The sequence below is a fragment of the Monodon monoceros genome, unplaced genomic scaffold (genome assembly GCF_005190385.1).
Source record: "Monodon monoceros isolate NGI ecotype Baffin Bay Population unplaced genomic scaffold, NGI_Narwhal_1 Super_Scaffold_10, whole genome shotgun sequence".
NCBI classification, from domain to species: Eukaryota; Metazoa; Chordata; class Mammalia; order Artiodactyla; family Monodontidae; genus Monodon; species Monodon monoceros.
The window spans coordinates 54,139,938-54,146,097 of record NW_021703766.1 but is presented as its reverse complement, the minus strand read 5'-3'; the positions used below and the strand labels follow the sequence as shown (position 1 = coordinate 54,146,097).

Here is a 6,160-nt window from a genome sequence, read left to right as displayed (position 1 = left end):
CAGATTCCTGCACTATGAAGTTCCTATTTTCCCCCTTTTTTCTTTAATAAATATCTTGGAAAGATTTAGTGAGGGATGTCCCAGTTAATGTGGCAACTCCATTTCTTCTTAGTTTCTCTTTGCTTCTAGTTTGCTTTGAAATATGAGCACTCAACTGTGTTTAGTAGAGATATTGAGTTTTGTAAGCGGAGGTTTTCATCAGTCAAGACTAGGTTTAGATAGTTTCCATTATACTCCATGCTCACGTTACAGACATACTCTTCTTTATCATTTCTTTGTGTTCTCCAAAAAGTTTCCGAGGATAGTATTACTAATATATGTTCAACTGTGTCAATATTCATAAATATAGCTCAGCACAAATTATAAAGATCTGTAAAGAAATAAAAGATTCAGAACCAATAGCTCTAATTTATTTTATATCATTGTACACGTTTGTATCATAGTGTATTTTAAAAATACAAAGGATATCTTCCACAAATAGATTTATAAGATTTACTCAGTAAAAAATAATACTAATTTCATTGCTATGAATATTTTCTTCTATATAACTTTTAATATGTACAAAGTCGCCATTTTTATGTATATCGGTGTACATTGTGTTAACATTATCTGATCCATTTTTTTCTTATTTCTATTATTCTTCCTAATTACAGACGCTGATATAAACATTCATTAGGATTGTCTCTGTGTACTTGTGTTCTTTGTAGATAACTTCTAGTTCAGGTAAACTGGAGTAAAACCCAGGCTCTAACATTTACTGAATGGTTGACAAATATGCTCAAGAAAAGAGGAACAGTAATGGCATGTTTCTTAAACTAGTTATGTGGTGCATTCAATTCTACGTAAAAAAACCAACTAGAAAGTATATAGTAAATATTCACAAAGGATTGTTGCTGGTGTGCTTACTATTCTATTAGACCTGTAAAATCCATAAAACACTTTCAGTTCAAGATTAACTATAAATTCTTACCTTGCTATTCTACCTTTATGTTATCAAAATGTGTGGTACATGGACCAGAGACACTGGCATCACTAGTGAAAAATGAACTTGTTAAAAATGTGGAACTCAGGCCCCACCCCAGAATTCCTGGATCAGATTCTGCATTTTAACAGTATCTCCACTTTGCTTGTTTAAACATTAAAATTGGAAAGTTTGACTTCTGACTCATCATGTATATTTACTGAGAAATATACAGAATTTATCCTGTATAATAAAAGTACAACACTCAGAAATGCATATGCCTGTGTTGATGCCATCATTTTATAATTTCTCTTCCAGATAATTATAGTCCCTATAGTGGTTTTGTGGATCGTATGTCATCTTTTCTTGGAGTTAGAAATACAATAGAGAATATTACTGTGTAAAAATTATTTTATTGGATAATTCAAGATACTCTCCTAAATCAAACCACTTCTTTTAATACTCTCTTGGGCCAAATTATGAACTCTTTCCTGTTGTGACTCAACAAATGCACTTTTTATTTTAGGGCCTGTTGACATTCAGAGATGTGACCATAGAATTTTCTCAGGATGAGTGAGAATGCCTGTACTCCCTCCAGCGGAGTTGTACAGGGATGTGATGTTAGAGAACTATAGGAACCTGGTCTCCTTGGGTGAGGATAGCTTCCTTCCAGAATTCTTTATTCACCCACAGGGTTTTGGTTCCTTCATTTGTAGAATGTCTCCTGGAATCTTCTGCTTCCTACAGTAGAGTTTCAGATCCCTGCTTTCAAGGAAAAAAATGGGAGTTTGTGGGTATAGACAGAAAGGTTTCATGATGATTCATCATGATTCTAACCTTCCTCTTTCTTGAGGTAATCAGCATCTTTCGCTCTAGATTAATGGTAATTCTATAAATTTTCAGTGGTATAAAATAGTGCTGCCCGGGACTCCCTTGGCAGTCCAGTGGTTAAGACTCCACACTTCCACTGCAGGGGGCATGGGTTCAATCCCTGCTCGGGGAACTAAGATCCCACATGCATCACGGTGCAGCAAATAAATAGATGGATAAATATTGCTGTCTGCGTTTTTAAAAAAATGTATTATTTTATATTTATTTTTGGCTGCGTTGGGTCTTCGTTGCTGCGCAGTGGCTTTCTCTAGTTGCGGTGAGTGGGGGCTACTCTTCATTGTGGTGTGCGGGCTTCTCATTGCAGTGGCTTCTCTTGTTGCGGACCACAGGCTCTAGGCATGCAGGCTTCAGTAGTTGTGGCGTACAGCCTCAGTAGTTGTGGCTCGCAGGCTCCAGAGAACATACTCAGTAGTTGTGGCACACGGGCTTAGTTGCTTCACGGCATGTGGGATCTTCCTGGACCAGGGCTCAAACCCGTGTGTCCTGCATTGGCAGGTGGATTCTTAACCACTGCGCCACCAGGGAAGTCCTGTCTGCATCTTAAAAACAGATTTTCATCCCTTATTTTTGATTTATTTGTACTTGGACAGAATCTCAGAATATGATTTTTAACTGTTGCTTGGTATAGTAAAGGTGCTTTCAAAAAACAGTATTTGGGGAATCAATCTCTAGAATATTTTAACATTTTACAATGCCTTCTCTTCTCACCTGGGCACAATACTGGATTGGAATATGGAGGATCTCTAGCAAAACTTATGTCTTTTTCTTTTAATTGAGGTACAGTTGATTTACAATGTTGTGTTTGTTTCAGGTGTACACCAAAGTGATTCAATTTTACATACATATATATATTTTTCAGATTGTTTTCCCTTATAGGTTATTACAAATATTGAGTATAGTTCCCAGCCCTATGCGGTAGGTCCTTGTTGGTTATCTATTTTATCTTTTTTTTAAAAAAATTTATTTGATTTATTTTATTGGCTGCATTGGGTCTTCGTTGCTGCACACAGGCTTTTCTCTAGCTGCGGCGAGCGAGGGCTACTCTTCGTTGCAGTGCACGGGCTTCTCTTTGCAGTGGCTTCTCTTGTTGCAGAGCATGGGCTCTAGGCACGTGGGCTTCAGTAGCTGTGGCATGCGGGCTCTGTAGTTGTGGCTTACAGGCTGCAGAGCGCAGGCTCAGTAGTTGTGGTGCACAGGCTTAGTTGCTCCATGGCATGTGAGATCTTCCTGGAGCAGGGCTCGAACCCAAGTCCCTTGCATTGGCAGGTGGATTCTTAACCACTGCACCACTGGAGAAGCCCCGTTATCTATTTTATATATAAGTAGTGTGTATATGTTAAGCCCAAACTCCTAATTATGTTTATTTTTCTAATGAACATATGGCCCTAATGGCCCCCTTTTTGGAGTAAGAGGAGAATCGCTGGGCTAGGTGTGACTGAATGAAGTAGATGATGCAGGTGAGAGGTCCAAAGATCACAGAGGAAGCCAGACTTAAAAATATGGTTTGCAAAGATCTGCTTCACTAGAATTATTTTTGAGAAGCCTAGGCTTATTTCTTTTTTTTCATTTTTCTTTTCTTCTTGTTTATTTTATTTATTTTTTTAGAGATTTCAATTATTCAATGTTTCCAGTTTTTCTTTTTTTTTATCTTTTAATTTTTGGCTGTGTTGGGTCTTCGTTTGCATGCAAGGGCTTTCTCTAGTTGTGGTGAGCGGGGGCCACCCTTCATCGCGGTGCGCGGGCCTCTCACTGTAGCGGCCTCTCTTGTTGTGGAGCACAAGCTCCAGACGCGCAGGCTCAGTAGTTGTGGCTCACGGGCCTAGTTGCTCCGAGGCATGTGGGATCTTCCCAGACCAGGGCTCGAACCCGTGTCCCCTGCCTTGGCAGGCATATTCTCAACAACTGCGCCACCAGGGAAACCCTCCAGTTTTTCAATGAGGGATACAGGAGTAAAAGCCAGGGCCTCTTCCCGCAGAGTTTATAATCTGGGGAGAGAACAAGAGAGATACCACATAAAAGAGACAAATAATTCTAGGAGATAAATGTCCATCAATGCATTTTTCAAAATACAAGTTCTTTCACAAATGTGTAACTAAATACTGACTCCATGGTGCTTCAGTTATATCCGAAAGGGCTTTGAGAAAATAAGAAATCCTGTTACTGGGTAAAACTAGTGGTCCATCTCACCTTTCCAGTGGCACCAAAGGAAGTTGTAGGGAGAGCAGAGGTTAACTGCCAAGACAGCTTTTTTTTTTTTTTTGTGTGTGTGTGTGTGGTACGCGGGCCTCTCACTGTTGTGGCCTCTCCCGTTGCGGAGCACAGGCTCCGGATGCGCAGGCTCTGGCCGCGCAGGCTCAGCGGCCATGGCCCATGGGCCCAGCCGCTCCGCGGCATGTGGGATCTTCCCGGACCAGGGCACGAACCCGTGTCCCCTACATCGGCAGGCGGACTCTCAACCACTGCGCCACCAGGGAAGCCCCAAGACAGCTTTTAATGTGTGAATTTATCCAAAGTTTGAAAATACCACGGAGAATCTTAGGAATCCCAGTAGTCAGTGAATGGGCTATCTGTATGTCCATTACATCTACAGACTCCACACACACCCACTCAGATGATTCTCAGAATGCTGGTATATGAGAAGTTAATTCTCATGTCTGGCTTCGTCCTTCTTTGCCTTTCCCTCTCATATCTTCAATCACCTGTGTCACAGGACACATATAAGTTGTTGGGAAGTGTTAAACTCTGACAGTAAAGCAAAATCAGAGTTAAAGGCAAATGTTTAATGAATCATGTTCAAACACAAGCTAGTCAGTGAAGATCTTTAGGTTTAAAGGGCCAGATATTCTGCATTCCCAAGAAATCACAGTCAGCTTCTCATTCTGGTTATTCTCACATTGCATTTTGCGGCCACAAAATTAGTTGTACATTTTTGCGCATTGATCTACCACTAAAAGATTCAAATTAAGAGACTGAAAGGAAACATTTTGTATCTGTGTATTTAAAAAAAGTCTGTCGATGAACAATGAACCAGGTATCAGTTTCCTATGGGGGGAACGTTCTCATGGAGTACTGTAAGGCCAAGTCAGTCCACTTCATTTCTTTTTAAAAAAATTTTAATTTATTTTTGTCTGCGTTGGGTCTTCATTGCTGCACGCAGGCTTTCTCTAGTTGCGGCGAGCAGAGGCTACTCTTCATTGTGGTGCGTGGGCTTCTCATTGCGGTGGCTTCTCTTGTTGCGGAGCATGGGCTCGTGGCACGTGGGCTTCAGTAGTTGGGGCTCGTGGCACACGGGCTTCAGTATTTGTGGCATGCGGACTCAGTAGTTGTGGCACACAGGCTTAGTTGCTACGTGGCATGTGGGATCTTCCTGGACCAGGGATCGAACCCGTGTCGCCTGCATTGGCAGGCAGATTTTTAACTGCTGTGCCACCAGGGAAGTCCCAGTCCACTTCGTTTCTTGTTCTTTAACAGATTCTGTGGTGCCGCCGTTGTCCTGTCCAGGTTCAGGAAGCTCATTCAGTGGTATTGCAGCATCCTCATAAGGCAGCTTGTCTTCTCGCCTAGCATCGTCAATCAAATCCAAGATCCTTCCATCTCTCTGTACCTCATTGTCCGTTCTCCTGCAGCTTTGATCTTGCCAGATATTGCCCATCACAGGGTATTCCCAGACAGGTGGTGCGTACGTTCCCCGGGGCAGGGCAGTTTTATCCATCTCTGTTTTGGAGCTCTATAAACGTGTAGTTACAGGAGCAAAGCTGGAACGCCTTTTTCCGCCCCTAGGTTTATTCCTGTTTCTGTAAAAGAGGGACATGTCCTGCCCCATTCTTTTTTTTTTTTTAAACGTCTTTATTGGAGTTTAATTGCTTTACAATGGTGTGTTAGTTTCTGCTGTATAACAAAGTGAATCAGTTATACAATCTTCCATGTATTCTTCAGCTCCAGTGATTTTTCCCTCACATTCACAATGAGAGCCAAAATCTTCCTCCTGGCCTGTGAGGACTTGCATGATCTGGCTCTTCCCAATTTTCTTTTACTTTGAACGAACATTAGACATTTTAAGTGTATTTGCCCCAATTCTTTAATTTAGTATACCTATTAACTTATAGAATTCTTAAATATATTAATGCCATAGGGACACTTGTAACATTGCCCACCATATTTTAAAGTCTCAATTGTTATAATATCATAGTTATTAAGAAATTAAATAAGTTTCTCTTATTTAGTATGAAGCTTATGGGTACTGTATCCTATTTTTTCACTTTCTGATTAGTTCTATGTCAAAATCATATATGATTTTACATTCAAAAG

The 6,160-nt window shown here is 40.7% G+C and overlaps 1 pseudogene; it reads right to left on the bottom strand.

The window, feature by feature from the left end:
* Positions 1 to 4,886: 4,886 nt before the first annotated feature.
* On the bottom strand, positions 4,887 to 5,564 carry LOC114903513 (annotated as a pseudogene).
* Positions 5,565 to 6,160: the final 596 nt, after the last annotated feature.